Genomic DNA, 18,309 nt, shown 5'->3' with positions numbered 1-18,309 from the left:
ATAAAGACATTGAAGTGGTGGATAGCTTCCGCCTTTTAGGATCGACCATCAACAGTAAAGGATCCAGCAGTCAAGAAATATGTCGCAGACTAGCACTTGGTAGGGTTGCAATGAAGGCCTTGGAAAGGATATTTAGATGCTGTGATGTGTCTACACCTACAAAGATTAGAATCGTTTGGACAATGGTTTTTCCCGTAACACTCTATGGATGCGAAAGCTGGACTTTGAAGAAGCAGGATAGAAAAGGCATTTTTGCTTTTGAACTTTGGTGCTGGAGAAGACCTTTGAGGATACCATGGACAGCCAGGAAAACAAACAAATGACCAGGCTCAAACTATCCTACTTCGGACACATTATGAGAAGACCCAGCTCCCTTGAGAAGTCCATAATGCTGGGAAAAGTAGAACGAAAGAGAAGAAGGATGACCAGCAGCAAGGTGGATGGACTCGATTACGACAGCAATGAATGCACCACTGCGAGACCTTAAAGGCCAAGTTGAAGACAGATCATCCTGGAGAGAATCTATCTATGTGGTCGCTAAGAGTCGTCACCGACTTGATGTTAATCAATCAATCAGTCAGTCAGTCAATCAATCAATCAATCCCATAGGTCCGATGGGAAGCATGAGCAATTTTCCCATCCAGCCTTCCCTAACGGAGGCAGAAAGAATACAGTCAGGCTGGGCTGGGCTGAGGAAAGGAGGAGATCTCCTTTCTTGGGGCAGAGGCATTCCCCTGTACTTACAGAAGCAGTGTTGCTGCTGAACAGGTTCTGTCACAGTAAGAGTAGAGCAGAGGTGCAAGTCTAGAAAGGAGGAACAAAAGGCCTAGATAACCTGACAATACTGACAGATGTATTAAAGCAATCTTCTTACTCAAATTCCTGGATGTTTTGCATCCATGATGATAGTTTTCTTGCAACCTGGGCAGGATGTCTGATTTCTCAACTGTCCAGACCAATCCTAGACATGTAGTAATGTCTAGCCCTGAACTATTAGCAAATAAGCTGGTAGCAAACTTTTCCGTATATTTTCGTAATAAAATTAATAGGCATTGGTTCAGGTTTCAGTGGGGGAGTGGGTAAGATTCACCATTCCCCCTTCCATTTCAGCTTGCCCATCTGGAGTGATGGCAGCAGAGGATTACGTGGAAGGATTACAGCAGAGGAAACCTGGCAGCAGAGGACCTAAAATGGCAGCAGAACTCTAAATGAGGGGAAGAGAATGGTCAAATGTCTCCATCTTCCCTCTTCCTGCTTTGGCACATTCATTTACAAGCTCCAGGAGAAAAATGCCTGATGGCCCTGGATAAATGTATCCTGCCCCCCACCCAAGGGCTACTGCCATTTGGAAGGGACTGAAGAGGGAGTAAGCCAATATATTTTCTCCAGCTTGATTTTAATCTGAGCTGGAAAAGAATTCTGGCACTCAGAGCTTGCTTCAGAAAAAGAGACAGGCTTTCCTAGGACCAGATGCTCATTTCTGGGCAAAGACCTCATCAGCATTTCTTCTTCTTCTTCTACTACTACTACTACTACTACTACTACTACTACTACTACTGAACACCATAGGGGCCACAGAAATCACCATTAGCCAATTACAAAAAGCAGCTTTACTGGGAACAGCCTATATTTTGCGACAATATTTATAATATCAACAAGAATATTGATAATAAAATTCTGGCATCTCAGGTCCTTGGGAAGGACTCGATGTCTGGATAAAACAAACCAGTCAATAACATCTGCCTGACTGTGTAAACAAGGAATAACAATACTATTTATATGCTGCTTTTCAACAAAAGTTCCCAAAGTAGTTTACAAAGAGAAATAATTACTTAATTAATCTAATCATGCCATTAATAATGCCATCATATTTAATATATTATTTTTATATATTAAATAGTGCCTGACATCATTGCACCCAGACCTAAAGAAGACATGACACATGTAAGTGGAGTAAACTAGGGCCACTTTATTGATGCACATAAAACAAATTTGTAACAGAAGTTCTTAACTAATCAGAGTGTGGGTCCTCCCTGTGGGAAAGCCTCCTAATGTACAGGTCCTCCGTGTGGGAAAGCCTCCAGATTTACTTCTCCATATCAGCCTCATCAACAAATGGCATATCTTCCCTAAATGCCTGCTTGGAGGCGGTAATGGGCTGGATGAGGGATAACAAACCAAGGTTGAATCCAAATAAGATGAAAGTACAACTGTGGGGTGTTGGGACCCGAGAGATGGTTTAGATGTTCCTGTTCGGGATGGGGTTACACTCCCCCTGAAAGATCAAGTGTGTAGCTTGGGAGTGCTCCTGGACCCAAAGCTCTCCCTGGTTTCTTAGGTTGAGGTGGTCACCAGGAGCGCTTTTGATCAGCTTCGGCTGATACGTCAGCTACATCCATTTCTAGAGGTGGATGACCTTAAAACAGTGGTACATATACTGGTAACCTCTAGACTTGACTACTGTAATGCGCTCTATGTGGGGCTGCCTTTGTATGTAGTCCGGAAACTACAATTGGTACAGAATGTGGCAGCCAATTTAGTCTCTGGGATAACATGAAGGGACCATATACTATAAAACTGGTTTTGAAAGAACTGCACTGGTTGCCAATATGTTTCTGGGTGAAATACAAAGTGCTGGTTATTACCTATAAAGCCCTTAATGGCCTGGGTCCAGGCTATTTAAGAGAGTGCCTTCCGCCTTTTACAATCTTCTGGAGAGGTCTGGTAGTGACTTAGGACCAGGCTTTCTCTGTGGCTCTGTGGCTTTGGAATATGCTCCCTGCTGAAATAAGAGCATCATCTTCTCTGTTTGTTTTCAGGAAGATCCTCAAGACTTTTCTGTTCTTGCAAGCTTTTAATTAGAATTTTAATAATTTGTTTTACGTTGTTTTTATTGTGTTTTAACTAGTGATTTTTAATATTATTAGGTGGTATAAAAATATGATTGATTGACTGACTGAGTGACTGACAGATAGATAGAGGACTATTCTCACTCATGGGCGAAATGGCCAGTTATTGAAGTTGTCAGGAAGCAGACTCCTGACTTCCTCTAACCACATGGTTTCCCCACGTCGAAGGGAGGGCTATTCGACCCACCATAAGCCAAGCTACAAAACTCAGAGTTGGTGAGCAAAGCGACCCCCTGAGAGGGGGCCATTCCCAACAGCCTGGGTCGTAAAAATCTGAAGGGCCATTCCACAGTAATCCCCCTTCACGGCAATGGCCCTCTGGCTGACACCGATAGATAATCCTACCTATCCTCAACCTTCACTCTCCTGACACAAAAGGGGGGCAAACCTCAGCTTAGCTGCCTTTCCTCCACCACCACAACTTCCTGTAAAGCCGTTGCAAGTCCCTGAGAGAAAAATCATTTCCTAAATCTGAGAGGTGAACACCATCTGCCCTGCAGAGTGAACCACAACAATGTTTAATATCAGGGTGATAAATCCTTGCCACCCAAGGCAGCAATCACTTTGCCTATTTCTCGGTTCACCTTCTTGCATGCCCTGTTAAAACAGGTGGGCCCCCCATCACCTTTCTAAGTCAGGCGCAGAATCATGTTGGACCAGATTAACAGCAAATTTGGCCAACAGCCCACCAAAACATGCAGATCAGCAACTGCCTGCAGACTCAACCCCTTGCCTTTCAGCAAGCCTGAATCATTGCCCCCGCAATGAATAAGGAGGATTTGAGGGGGCCAGTGTGATGTGGTATACTCGTCCAGGAGAGGTAAGAGAGGTAAACACAACATTCCTTGATGGCCAAGCCATTCCACCCTCCATGATACCACCACAACCCAGCTGGATATCTATGCTGGTGATCAATGATTGGCCCAATATATATATATATCACCCCGCAAATGAGCACACAAATAATTGACAGCAGCCAGCTCAAAGCTGAAAAAGAGAACATGATCACTACCCGTGCACACAGAACCACTAAACTCCTGGCTGAAATGAATGGATGTAATGCCGGAAGGCGGACGAACACCTCCGATCCAAGGTACGAATGTGACTCTATGGCAAACCAGCAGCTGCTGCAGAAGACATGGCCCCAATCTGGAATTAGTGGGTACCATAAATGGCAGGGTTAAGATCCTCCCACACCAGTGCAGCTTTTATGACAGCCCCAAACTGAAAATGGGTGAGAAGAGAAGAATCCTCATGTCTAAACAAAAGGCCCTCTGCTGCACCTTGTGAACATACAACCACAAAGCCTGCACTGGACACAACTCAGCCGAGGGACCCCACACCAGAATTATCTTGGCACCCCTGCCCCACTGATCAATCTTCATTACCCAGATGCATAGGACAACCCCTTATCCCGGCATATCAGTGTCCTGGAGTTGCAGGTCCCAGCCTGAAATATCAAACCTGGAAGCCACAACCAGCTCACTGATCTGCAAAGTGCCAAAAAATGCTACCAGGGCAGAAGTTCTAAACAGTAGAACCTCAAAGTTGGGAAAACAAATGGAATTAAAGTGAACAAATAACAGCTGAGGGGAAAATAAAACACTGGGATCAGGGTGAAAGGGGTGCATTAGCAACCAACCCTCTTACATCCTGCAAATTCTGAAGTCTGAAGCTCTCTTCCTTCTAAGGCGTGTGCATGTGTGTGCTCTCACACATTTTAAAAGGTCTTCTCAGTTAATTTTAAATCCCGCTCAAGCTGAATCAGGAAGGCCCCACTCTGAATGCCGGTGTGTGCACACTGCTTTGATACTGCCGCTCAGAACAAAACTAATTCTGTACACAGATGAAAAAAATTAGAGAGAATACTGGTCTGAAGAGGAATCGGCACAGTATCCCAACTTCACTTAAAAAGCTAGGGTGGCAAGCCTACCACCAATTGAACCAGGTGAAAACCCCCGGACATGTAGTTGGACACAGAAGCATAATATATGCTCCGCAGGGAGGGGCCAAATGTCAGGGAGACCTGCATACTGCCTAAACCAGTTAAACTCACTTAAGGCCACAGAATACCAAGCCATGATATTAGGTGTCATAGAGAACCAAATGGCCTGCTCTACTTCTAACCTCCAAGGTTCCACAGACTCGCAGGGAAAATATCTGGAAGGTCCCTGACCATCGGGGTGAGCACCCAAAATCGATCCTCCTGCATCCAAGACAGCATATCAGCAGTGCTGGTATCGAGTCCAGGGATATGCCGCACAGCAAACAAAATATTGTGCCACAAACACCTCAATGTGAAGCTCTGTACAAGGCCCATAATTCGGGGACTCCTAGAAGTCCTGGAGTTAATTACTTGCACAGCAACCATGTTTCCTCAGAGCAGATATGCACTGCAACAACTATAGGGAGAAATTCCAGAAATGCTAAATCACATACTGTGGCATTACATAATCTCAGTACTCCAAAAGGCTAAAATTGCAGGGGGGCCCTCGGACTTCTCAGCCACCAGGGGAACTCCCAGCTCACTAGCTACCGCCTGAAATTTGCGCATCAGAAGTTCACATTGTACTGTCACATTGTAAGGCCGGATCAGCAAAGAGAACATAATTGCAACAGTGGATGATCAAGTCCAAGCCGGACCTGTCTCATACCACCCACTCCAAAAAGGAGCTGAAATACTCTGAAGGCAGATTTAGGAGACATTCTGGCAAACACGCCAGAAGCTGAAGTATGCAAAGATATCCCTGGACTGTGTGAACAAAACAGAACATTGGGTGATACTACTCAGGAGGAAGGCATTATTGGAGGCATAAGATACTACTGATAGGGGACATAGGAAATTGTCTCATACTGAGCCAGGCTATTGGTCCATCTAGTTTAGTAGTATTGACAGTGGTAGCCCAGGTGCAGGGGCTTCCAAGCTGATTTCTAGCAGAACTCACAATCCTAAGAGTTCTTAACTGTCTTTGCACATCAGCCACTTTCCCTCACACAAATCCAAGATATGGGCAAAGGATACTGTCTTCCTTCCTAGTGTAAGCAAACCAAAGTGCTTAACAGTGGACACATGTCTCCTGTACAGGTGGAGGGCTCCTTACTCCATGCCTCAAAGTGTGAACAGAAGGAGGTCTGTCAAAGTGCTTGCCTTACGTGCATGGCACATATGGAAGCATGTCTGCGAGTCAAACCAATGTCACTAGACTTAAGCCCTAGATAAATTCAAAATAGGTTTAAAATGAGTGGCTGACCAAGGACATACCAACTATAATCACATGCCAACTAGAGTGGCCAGATTTTTTTTAATAGGATACCACACCACTTATTTACAATATAATTTAGACATTACAGTATCACAGAATATAGTAGAAGCCCACAATTTCAGAAACCACAACGCCAAAGTGTTCCTTTTTGTGACATTATGATTTAGCAACCCTAAATTTTGTAACATATTCCTGCAGTTCAAACTACTCACTTTGCTGCCGAGGAGAAAGCCAGCCGTTTAATTCATCTGCCTGTTGCCCTGCACAGCCCTTCCCCTCCTGCTACCTTAGTCAGTGAATGCCAATAGCAAGGGACAGAGCAAGAACTGCTCTGGGAACAGAAAGTACAAGCTAAACTGGAGGAATGGAAAGTGAAAGGGGAAAAAACACCTCCCAAACACAAAGCTTGAACTATCTGGAAAGCTGAAGGGAGACCTCTAGCTGCGGCAGCTGTATGTAATGCTTTTTACTGAATAACTACATGACAATTTAAACTACTCAAGAGATACCTGATAGGTTCGTTATATGTTGTAGATGCACAGCCACATACAAAGCAGTAGGGTTACACCAGGGCCAGGCTGTTGTCCAACAATGCCACTGTAAGGAGGATTCTTAAACAGCAGCTGGGAGCTTCTTATGTTTCCTTGACACATAGGGTGACAAGCAGCACATCACCCCCCAAAAGGATACTCATAGCAAAATAAATAAATAAATAAAGGATAAAAGAGGCATGAATTTGCATAAACTTTGCATTTGCTAATTTTATGTTAATAAAATGCACATTCACACATAAACAGAAATATAACGCACCACTGTTCTTTATAAAGGAAAGTCACTGCTTTAAAAAAAAAAAAAACACCACTAGTGCATAATACATAGTTTCATCAACATTAGCTGACTTGTTTATTTCTTTTGACATTGTCCCCTGGTGGCGCAGTGGTAAAACTGCCGCCCTGCAACCAGAAGGTTACAAGTTCGATCCTGACCAGGGGCTCAAGGTTGACTCAGCCTTCCATCCTTCCGAGGTCAGTAAAATGAGTACCCAGAATGTTGGGGGCAATATGCTAAATCATTGTAAACCACTTAGAGAGCTTCCAGCTATAGAGCAGTATATAAATAAATGTAAGTGCTATTGCTATTGTTCATAGATTATGAACTAAGAAGTGGACCAAGAGTAACTACTGACTGCAGCACTATGCATACTAAACAAGCAAAACAAGCCACACGGCTTGCAAATTATTCGCTGGTGTCCAATATTTGATGTTCATTCTTCTGAGTCAACATGCATAAGGGACAACACGCTCAATCTTTCAGCCCGCAAACAGTTGCCATCACGAAAATTCCAAATGCAATATTCTAAAATCCTCTTTTAAAAAAAAGAAAAGAAAAGAAAAAGAAAAAGAACCAAGTTTCTTGGACTGATAAAAAATAATATTTGCTGTATAAGCAATAATATTTTGTCTAGCACTACAAATTAAGGGGGAGCAGGGGGGAGTGCCCATACTCCTTGGAGTCATGCCTGGTAGTAGAGCAGTAGTTTGCACAAACTGCATAACAAAGCAGTAAAGGAATGTACCAGGATGAGGTCAGGACATCAAGACAGGAGTGCTCCTGCCACATCCGCTTCTTAAACGTGTGGGCCAGTTTGGGGGTGGGGGTGGAGTTTTGTTCAGATGGGCCCCGAATTTTGTTTCTATAACACCTGACTGAGTCTCAAGGCTGGCCCAAGGATTCACCTTTTTTTCTTTTTGTCTGTACTGCTACTATGGGTGTTTCCTAAGTAAACAAAGCAGGGAATTACTCAAATATCTCAGATGTCAAAACCTTGTGTGGGCTGTACAATGGCCTTCAATGAAATATGAGTCAAGTATTTATATAAACCCACTAAATAACAATTATCAGCCCCAGAATGTGTGTCTTTGAAAGCTCCTGATATTGTTCTGACTTTGAAACTAAGCAGGTGTGGGTCTGGCTGCCTGAGAACTCCATGAATCCCTTTTCTTCAAGGACGTCTGAGATACAGAGCAATACACTCCTCATATACATTATAGAGCTGTTTCAGACAAGACAGCTGCCAGCACATGCAATAAGGAAGGAGTTGTGCTAAGAGGGTGCCCGCCTCCCATGACGTCATGTTGGTGCGGTAGAGGATTTCCCGACACACTCTGGCAAATCCCTTTAGCACGTGAGGGGCTGTTAATCTGAATCGCTCCTCTGTATGAGCTCCAAATATACCGGTTTAAATAGATATTTGGATCTCTCTGTGCAACCCTCTCCTAATCGCATGTGCCAGTAGCCATCTCCCATCCAAATCGGCCCATTCTTAGTATTGTAGCCTATCATGGCTTAGGCAGCAAGGGGTGGGGGCAAGTTACCTAGGTAACCAGGGGTGAAACTGTTGCTGGAGCCAGGAGAGGAGCTAGAAAGAGCAGGATGGAAAAGGGACAGAGGAGAAGCCATGGGGAGAAAGAAACGGAGGGAGGCTGCAGCAGAAGTTAAGGACAAGAAGAAGCAGAGGCTGGAAGAACAGAGACTGGTCTGAGAAGGCAGCTCCTGTGACTGTTCCTGAACAACAGACTAATATTAGTGTCAGTCGTGACTTAAGCTTTGGAGAAGCTGGTGGAGTGGGACTGTTTTCATGTAACTCTTATTGTTTGTTTACTGGTGGCAGATGACAGCCTTGCGCAAGATTGACGGGGGAACTTTTTTAAAAGGTGGAGCACACTGCCACTACTACTGCGACAAATATTTATATACCACTTTTCAAACAAGAGTTCTCAAAGCGGCTTACCCAGAAAAATATATGTGAGTAAGTAAGATGGTTCCTTGTGCCCAAAGGGTTCACACAGTCTAAAATGAAACATAAGGGAGGCACCAGCAACAGCCACTGAAGTGCAGTGTGAATGGCCCCAGCTTTAGTTCGATTTATACTCATTTACATGTAAACATGCTTTATCTGCTCTCGTCCTAACTTAAGCCACTTACTTTCACAGCAAAGTAACAAGCAGAAATATACTGGCTGCTGCAAGTCTTGTTTCCTCCTCCCCTTCTATATAATCTTGCTTGATGTTGTGACATCACAATTTCCCATACATCCTTGGCTTCCTGCCATTGGTAGCCAGTGCTGTAGAATTCAGAATATCATGATGCCACACCAACAAATTAGTGTATAGTAGACCGAGGGGAAGAGGATTTAGGTGTCTGTGAGAGAAAAGAATTGAAATGCAATCCAGTCTGGTTAAAGCTTTGTTGGTATTGATTGTTAATACAATACTGTCACTTTAAAAAGGAAAGCCTAGTGGAACTCTCCGGAAAAAGGGGGGGGGACCCAGAATAGTTTGAGAGTTGGCCTAGACAGAGAGCAATAAAAGTATCTGCTGAGTTAGGAACATAGGAAGCTGCCATATGCCGAGTCAGCCCATTGGTCTATCTAGCTCAGTACTGTCTTCACAGAATGGCAGCGGCTTCTCCAAGGTTGCAGGCAGGAATATCTTTCGGTCCTATCTTGGAGATGCCAGTGAGGGAACCTGGAAGCTTCTGCTCTTCCCAGAGTGGCTCCATCCCCTAAGGGGAATATCTTACAGTGCTCACTCCCATTCATATGCAACCAGGGTGGACCCTGCTTAGCTAAGGGGACAAGTCATGCTTGCTACACAAGACCAGCTCAAGAGATTTTCTAGGGCATCTAAACGGTGTCATGCAATTTCTATTTTACAGTGCGCATACGTCTAGCCTCCCATTCATATGCAACCAGGGTGGACCCTGCTTAGCTCTCCTCTCCTATTTATTGTTGTGAAGCAATAAACCTTTGATTTTTTTCATCACCTCCTTGGATTGTGGTGTGGCATGTGGTTGCTATTTTCAAGAGCAGCTACCACCAGTTTAGGATAATGTGTTGTGGCCTGGACATCTAGTTTTCAATGTATAAGGAGTTGTTTTTGTGTTTAATATAGAAGAAGTAATTCTATCATGTTCTCCTTCACCTTCAGTCTGAACTTAGTGGTGGAGTCCAGCAATAGCATTGCACATGGAGAGTTTCTGTAGACCAGCTCTTTGGACTAGCATAGTACAAAAAACAAAAACAAGAAGTTCTCTGGTGTCAGGAGACAAGTTAATACATTTTTTAATTTAGCAGTACCAACATATTTTGAGATGCAACTCTTCTTCATGGGGTAACAACAAAAAGAAAAATCCAAAATAGCTTTCCCCAAACAACTGAGACCGCCTGCAAAGTTGTTGCCATTGCCTCCTGCACACAGAAAGGGGTGTGTGTGTGTGTTGTTTATGGTGCTGCCCTCTTGTTTGTTTGTTTAATGCATGTACCTACTGCTCTATATAAAATCTCAGGGTGGTTTACAATTTAAACAAACAGCAACCAAACCTAAGAATCATAGAAAACAGATTAAAATTATCATAAATAACACTTGTAAAAATCATAAACTTAAAAGCCTGATGAAACAGGTGTCTTTTCAAAAGTTGTTTAAAAAGACCCAGAGATGGGGAGATTCTGATTTCACTTGGGAGTGTATTCCAGAACCTCGGGGCAACCTTAGAGAAGGCCCCGTTTTGGATTTCCATCAAGTGAGTTAGTGGCAACTACAACTGGACCTCCCCCAATGATCTTCATAGGCGGCGGGGTTCATGACAAAGAAGACACTTTCTTAAATGTCCTGGGCCCAAGCCATTCAGGGCTTTGTAGGTAATATACCAGCACTTGGTATTTTGCCTGGAAATTACCTGGCAACCAGTGTAGTTCTTTTAAAATAATAGTAATGTGATCTCTACGAGTCACCCCGGAGACCAACCTGGCTGCCGCATTCTGCACCAGTTGCAGTTTCTGAACTACGTACAAAGGCAGTCCAACATAGAGCACATTGCAGTAGTCAAGCCTGGATATTACAAGCATGTGCACCACTGTTTTAAGGTCGTTTATCTCAAGAAATGGATGTAGCTGGTGTATCAGCTGAAGCCAACTAAAAGCATTCCTGACCACTGTCTCAACCTGATATATCAGAGAGAGGTTTGGGTCCAGAAGTACTCCCAAGCTTTGTACCTTATCTTTCAGGGGATGTAACCCCAACCAGAACAGGCAGATCTAAACCACTTCATAAGTTCCAGCCTCCCACAACGAGTACCTCCGTCTTGTTTGGATTCAACTTCAGTTTGGACTGGCAGTGCCAAGAACAGGCTAAATATGACCCACGTGCCTGGAGTGCGGAGAATGAATGCTTATTCAGACCCTGACATTAGAGCTGTCTATGCACGTTCTAGAATTGCATTTGTCTTTCACAAGCGGACACTTAAACTACTGGGATTTATGTGGAATTCAGACAGGCTTTTGTTCAGATACACTCAGGATGTTTTCAGTTCTTTTGCAAATATAAACTCAAGCATCAGAGTGAACCTTAGCCTGAACAAAAGACAGCTGCAGATGAACAGGAGAGAGATTTAAAAAATTATAAACAGTGTGGACAGAGAAACAGGTTTTAGAATTTGGGATCCACCCTATAAATTGGCAATAGATTCGAGAGAGACAAAAGAAAGTATTTCTTCATACAAGACATACAATGCTTAAGGAATCTGCTGCTGTAAGATGTGGTGGTGACCACTAACCTAGGGCCAAACTAGATAAGACACCACCATATTAGTCTTGATGTGCTTGGTTTTTTTCTTATGAAAGATGCAGTGCACACTGGAGGGCTGATCTGGATCAGGACTACAGTGTAATTTAACCCTAGTCCCACTGTGATCCTGACTGGATCCCCTACATTTATTATTTATTTATTCAATTCAATTCAATTTATTTATTCAGTGTTTATACCACCCTCCCAAAATAGCTCAGGGTGATTTACAATGAAAACAAAACCATTAAAATCAATTAATAGTTAAAACAGAGATTATAACACACCATAAAACCACAATTAAGCAATCAAAACAGTTTAAAACCCTGAAAAACCAGGTTACAACATTAAAACATATGCTATTTACACAGGAAAAAAGGTTTAATTGGAGCCAGTGGGAGATATGTTTGGATTATGTGCTGTTTGCACAAGAACAAACAAACTTGTCAAGACTAATGCTGTGACTGACTTCATGTCTAGTTAACCCCTGCTAATTGAAGAAAAACTCCTCTCTTATATTTAGCAGGGGGAGAAGAACTGTCAAGCCCAAAATAATGTCGCTCCCAGTGGCTGTAGCTGGTGTCTCCCTTGATCTTTTTAGATTACAAACCCTTCTGGGAGAGGGAACCATCTTATTCTTACTCTTTCCTATGTAAACCACCTCCATAACTTTTTTTTTTTAAATTGAAAAGCAAAACAACAATTTGGCCCTTAGATGGCTTTTTAAAGAGATTGAGAAATTAATGGAGGTCTATCAGTTATTATAGGCCATGATAACACAATAGAACCTCCATGCTCGGAGGCATTTTACTGCTGAATACCAGATGGTATGGTTGAACAGAGGAGGGCTGTCATCTTTCTGGGGGACTTCACAGAATCATCTGGCTGGCCACGATTGGAAACACAAACTGGACTAGGTAGTCCTTTGATCTGATCCCACAGGGCTCTTCTCAGAGCGGTGCATGTACCAGTCTAAGAATCATGACTTCATAAATCCCATATGCATTTGCACACAGCTCCCATTCATTGCAATAGGGTTTGTGCAGACAAACATCCTTGGGGTTTGTGTCTGCTACCTTTCATGAGGGCAATTTTAAACAAGCTGAAAAGCTACTGATGGACATATATAGCTTTCACAGCATCTTCTACTACAGCTGCTTGAGAATACAATAGCAGCTGTTCAGCAGAATATAGACCCATGGCTCCATTGGGAACAGAAGCACAACCACAGGCAGGGAGAACATAAACCTTCAGCCAAAATTTATGAAAGCAAACTGGGGTTTCATTAGGACATTGAAACTATTACCCTTGGTCCATCTAGCTCAGTATAATCTACACTGGCTGGCAGTGGCTCTCCAAGGTTTCCAGCAGGAATTTCTGTCAGCTCTGCCTGGGCGCTTTCCAGATTAGATCCTGCAATGGGGTCACATTGTATCTAGGAAGTGCGCTTCCACACTTCCTGCGTTGTGACACCACAGTCCCCACACAGGGTGCCATTAACATTTCCAATGCCTTGTTCAAATTTAATCACTGCGACAAAGAGCTAAAAGGTAAAGTGTACCATCAAGTTGCTATTGACTCCTGGCGACCACATAGCATTGTGGTTGTCTTTGGTAGAATACAGGAGGGGTTTACCATTGCCTCCTCCCGTGCAGTCTGAGATGATGCCTTTCAGCATCTTCCTATATCACTGCTGCCCAGTATAGGTACCAGCAGGGATTCGAACTGGCAGCCTCATGCTTACTAGGCAAGTCATTTCCTGATGCACCATTAGATGCTAGGACGTCACATATACAGCATTAAAAAGTTGCTGTTTTTTCAGGTTGTTTGTTTCCCCAAGACTACTCCCACTGCTGTTTACATTTTGAATGCAACTTGCATAGCCGCATTCAGACTTTTGCTGCTGTTGAGCAGCTAGTCTGGAAAGCACCCTGGAGATGCCAAGCAGTGAATCTGGGACCTTCTACATGCAAGTAGATGCTCTTCTACTAAGCTATTGCCCCATCCTCAGTTGTATTCATCCTCCGAAATTGATGTGTGTGTTAAGACCTGGAGGAGCTACCAGAACAGCATGTCTTTCTCTACCATATAGATAGACAGATAGATTTTACTATGCTTTTTGTTACCACAATTCAGCCTTATTTACGATTTATTTACTTCATGAGCTGAGCTTCAATAAGGGGGGGCATTTTAAAATCTTGTCTCTGGGCCCACTCCGACCTTGCTACGCCTCTGAAGCAAGCTATGCTGCCACAATCTTTGCCAGCAATGGACACTACTAACCCTTTCCTAGTACCTATCGTGTGATCTGTTGGTAAAGTCAGAGGCAAGTGTGTATAGGAAAACCTGTCTCCTAGCTGCAAAACAATGTGAAGGGGGCAGAAGCATTGAAAGCAGGCAAAAACACGTGCTGTGCAGCAGAACAGGTTGGGGATGTCTCTCTCTCTCTGTGAGATTATTTAATTGTTTGTTTGCTTGTTTAAAATATTTCAAGGCCACCCAAAAGTTGTGTCTCTGGGCGCTTTACAATTAAAATCATTAACAGGTTAACAAGTTTTTTAAATCAATCAATCACTGGCTGATGGGCCAAGAAGCCCAGAGAATGTTCCTAATGGCTCTGCATCATCCCGAAGGAGAAGTAATAAGAACATCCATTAGCTAAATGTCATATGAGTCACAGGCACCTGAAGGGAGGGGCCAATGCTAGAAATACCTAACCCCCTTTTTCCCTATCCCTGCCTGTTTGGCCAGTGTTAAATAAATAGTAGGTAAAGGATATTTCCAGATGAAAGTCTTTTCATGCTAACTCTGTCTGTGAGCTTGTACCATGAACTGCTTGTAGAGTCATAGCTAGGCACCTGTGCCTTGCACTAGCTCATCCTGCAATTGGGAATACTGCAGGATGAGGTCCTTCCATTACCTCCCCATTTGATGCCTAATATGCATGTGCACAGAAAGCAAGAAGTAACTTGTCAGTCAGTTCTACTTGCCCATTTTAAGGCACCTGCAATAAGTTACCACTGGCTTGTAAACCCCTGCTAACTTGGCAAAGAGGCACCTTTTAACGTGGTGGTTATTTTATTTAGCAGGGGGGAGAGTAACTGGCCCTATCCACTCCCAGCACAGTACCTCCAATGACTGTTGCTGGTGTCTATCTTATGTTTATTTTGCGATTGTGAGCCCTTTGGGGACAGGGAGCCATCTTATTTATTTATTATTTGTCTGTGTAAACCACCCTGAGCCATTTTTGGAAGGGCAATATAGAAATCAAATAAATAATTAAATTAAATAATGCACCTATTGATTACACTTCAAAGAAATCCACTTGTTTCACTACCCTCTCCCCAGACTATGGGCAACACCTATATCAGGCAGCAGTGATATAGGAAGATGCTGAAAGGCATCATCTCATACTGCACGGGAGGAGGCAATGGTAAACCCCTCCTGTATTCTACCAAAGAAAACCACAGGGCTCTGTGGGCACCAGGAGTTGAAATCAACTTGACGGCACGCTTTACCTTTACCCTATGATTGTGGTGACCTTAAGGATCACTTAACTGCTGGCATAGTAGAGGACCCGAGTTCAAATCTCCATTCAACCATGAAACTCACAGCGTGACTCTGGGCCAATCATGTATCTCTCAGCCTAACCTACCTCACAGGGTTGTTGTGAGGATAAAAATAACCATGTACACCACTCTGTGCTCCTCAGAGGAAGAGTAGGATATAAGCATAAAAATAAAAATATAGATTTGATGTGGCAACACTTGTCACTTCACTCTAGCTTTTGCGCTGTTAGGTATACAGGCCTTTGGGATGTTGGCAGAAGTTTGTCACCATGGAGTACAATCACATGTTTGTATGCTAGATAACAGCAAAAGTTCAGAGGAGTCTATCCTGAATTTCATCATCTAGAGTCCATCATCTAGAGTTGACCCATTGTGCCACTGCTATGATTAGTTTCTGGCTCTGGGACCCAAAGCATAATTGCAGAGAAGGTAAATAGCAATGTGTTTTGAGGGATTCTAGAGCTTTATTTCTAGGCCCAATGTAGCACTGACATATTGGCCTCCCCATCTTATCCTGGTGGGAAGGCAGGGAACCCATTTTTCCAACAGAGTTGTGCCACCTCATTTTTCAACAAAGTTGTGCTTCCTCATATGCTAGGAATGCAACACAAAACCCATGAACAACTATGAACAGTAGGCAAAGCAAAAAATGCAGAGTCACAATACAGGGGATAACAATACTCCACATGTAATCACAAACTGCAACAGGCATCCATCATACAAAAGCAAGTAAATACAACAATGTGGGCTGATGAAAACTCTACAGACTCAAAGATGTAATTCTTAACAATAGTTACTGAGATGCTGATCATGTCAAATAGCTGATGTGATACAAGTGGGGCCAGTTTGTTAGAAATGAATCCTCAAGAGTAAGAGGTAATCCTCCTGCACAGGGCCCTTTAAACTTGAAACTTAACAGACTCCCTAGGTCATAGTCTGTTTTGAAAAAGTCTTCATCAGAAGTACCAACAAATCTGCACATTAATAAACACAATGATAGAGCAACAACAGTGCAAAGTAAGTAATAAAAATATGTAACGAAAACACAACCAAACCTTATATCTGGAATAACCTTGTCACTTGGAGCAGCACCATTGCAAGTGCCTGCTAGAACATGCTAATCTCCTTAATGAACTACACTCAGCCTTGGAGTTAAATACACCCCAAATAAATCAACCAGTCACATGATCAGTTGGAGATAATTAACAAGCTGTACTAATCTTCATTCCCCTCCCTTTTCCCCCACCCCCCCTTTTTTTAATACTAGAGCAGGGGTAGGCAACTTTAGCTCTCCTGCTCTAGCATATGAGGGTGATACAACTATATTGAAATTTGGTTGCCTACCCCTTTTCAGGGCTGCTTCTAGAAGTTTTGGGGCCTACTGCAAAGTTATGTTTGAAGGCCCCAATGCACAGCTAGTTTCCTTTGGGCTAAGGTGTGGAGAGGTTGCCGGCACCTTGATCCCTCAGCTAAGTTGACAAGAATCTAGAACAAAAGAAAGAACTTTGTTCTTTCCTCGTTTTCATTGGTCTCGTTTTCATTGCAGGGATCATCCAATGAAGCCGATTGGCTGGAGATTTAGGAAGGCAAGAAGGACAGACTTCTTCACACTGTATCATTAATCTAGTGAATTCAGTGTGTAGAACATATACTTTGCATTTAGGACATCCCAGGTTCGATTTCTAGCTTCAAGGTTCTTGGGTAGCAGAGCTGGGGAAAAGCTTTGAAAACTAGGGTTGCCAACTGTCCCTCATTATGCAGGATGTCCCTCATTTCAGTGATGAAATGTTGGTCCCTATAGGGACAGCATTTGTACCTCACTTATTCAATAGCATATAATTCAATTACATATACTTCAATGATACTCAGGCTCTTGATTACCACTGCATACACCTCCCAGCCCCCCAGCTTGCCCCCACAAACTTGTGTCCCTCATTCTGGCAATGAAATGTTGGCAGCCTTAGCCACCAGCCAGGGCACACAATATTGGGCTAGGTGAACCAGAGACCTGAGAGTGCAAGGCAACTTCCTATATCCAGGGAAAACCTATGTGATAGAGCCCCTGCTTTACACAGCGAGAGTGCTAGGTCCTTCAGCTCTCCATAGCTGGCAATATCCTTTGCTACCCTATGGCTCCAGCTGCTCATCTTGGTATCTGTGGGAGGCCATCCTGTCTGAAACCCTGGCTTGTGATATGGCTTCTGAGACTCTCCCCACTCCTGTTTTTCTGCACAGACCCCAGCCCAGCATGAGCCCCCCCTCCACCCAATGCTGTGGCTTAGTATGCTTAAATGACCCCTGCCCATTTTTCCTTAAATCCCTTTTATGCAAGTTCCATTTTGCTCTTTGCAACAGCCTGCCTCATAGTTTGCATAAACAGCAATTCTACCCAAATTATGATTCCTATTTGAAGGCCAAAGCTGAACAGAGTCACACTGGATATATAAAATTCTTGGTGTACGGCTAGTAGTAAGCAGGAAGGACTGTACTTAAGGGAGTCCTACAAAAGCGTAAGCTACAAGAGGGAAGCCAAGTTGAATCACAATAGCTTTCACATAAGCTACTTGCTAGCAGGTAATCTTGCTGATGCTTTATACTGAAACACTGAAGTCAGATCAGATTCTCCTTCTAAAGTAATTGAACCATGTGACCAAGTAGTAAACACCAAGATTAACTCAACAGTAACACAGGCTTAAGAGATCATTGTAATGCACTCTCTGCAGGGCTGCCTTTGCTGTAATACACTCTACGTGGCCTTTGTATGTAGTTTGGAAACTACAATTGGTACAGAAGGCGGCAGCCAGACTGGTCTCTGGGACAACACAAAGGGACCACATAATGCCAGTTCTAAAAGAACTGCACTGGCTGCCGATATGTTTCTGAACAAAATATAAAGTGCTAGTTATTCTCTATAAAGCCCTTAAGGGCTTAGGCCCAAGGTATTTAA

At 43.3% G+C, this 18,309-nt stretch overlaps 1 protein-coding gene across 3 annotated transcripts in view; it reads right to left on the bottom strand.

Annotated features, from left to right (window-relative positions):
- The window catches only part of TDRD7 (tudor domain containing 7), a 97,693-nt gene extending 81,186 nt beyond the window's left edge, over positions 1-16,507 (bottom strand). The window contains exon 1 of one of the 3 annotated variants that reach the window (XM_053296846.1): positions 16,418-16,507. The gene's annotated coding sequence lies outside the window, so the exon portion shown is untranslated. Of the gene's footprint in view, positions 1-6,384; positions 6,451-9,157; positions 9,176-16,417 lie in introns of those variants that run through there. The other 2 variants (XM_053296848.1, XM_053296847.1) reach the window with 2 other exon arrangements.
- Between the last annotated feature and the right edge of the window lie 1,802 nt (positions 16,508-18,309).

This window comes from Hemicordylus capensis, chromosome 2 (genome assembly GCF_027244095.1).
Source record: "Hemicordylus capensis ecotype Gifberg chromosome 2, rHemCap1.1.pri, whole genome shotgun sequence".
Classification (NCBI taxonomy): Eukaryota; Metazoa; Chordata; class Lepidosauria; order Squamata; family Cordylidae; genus Hemicordylus; species Hemicordylus capensis.
This window is presented reverse-complemented; position numbering and strand designations above follow the sequence as displayed.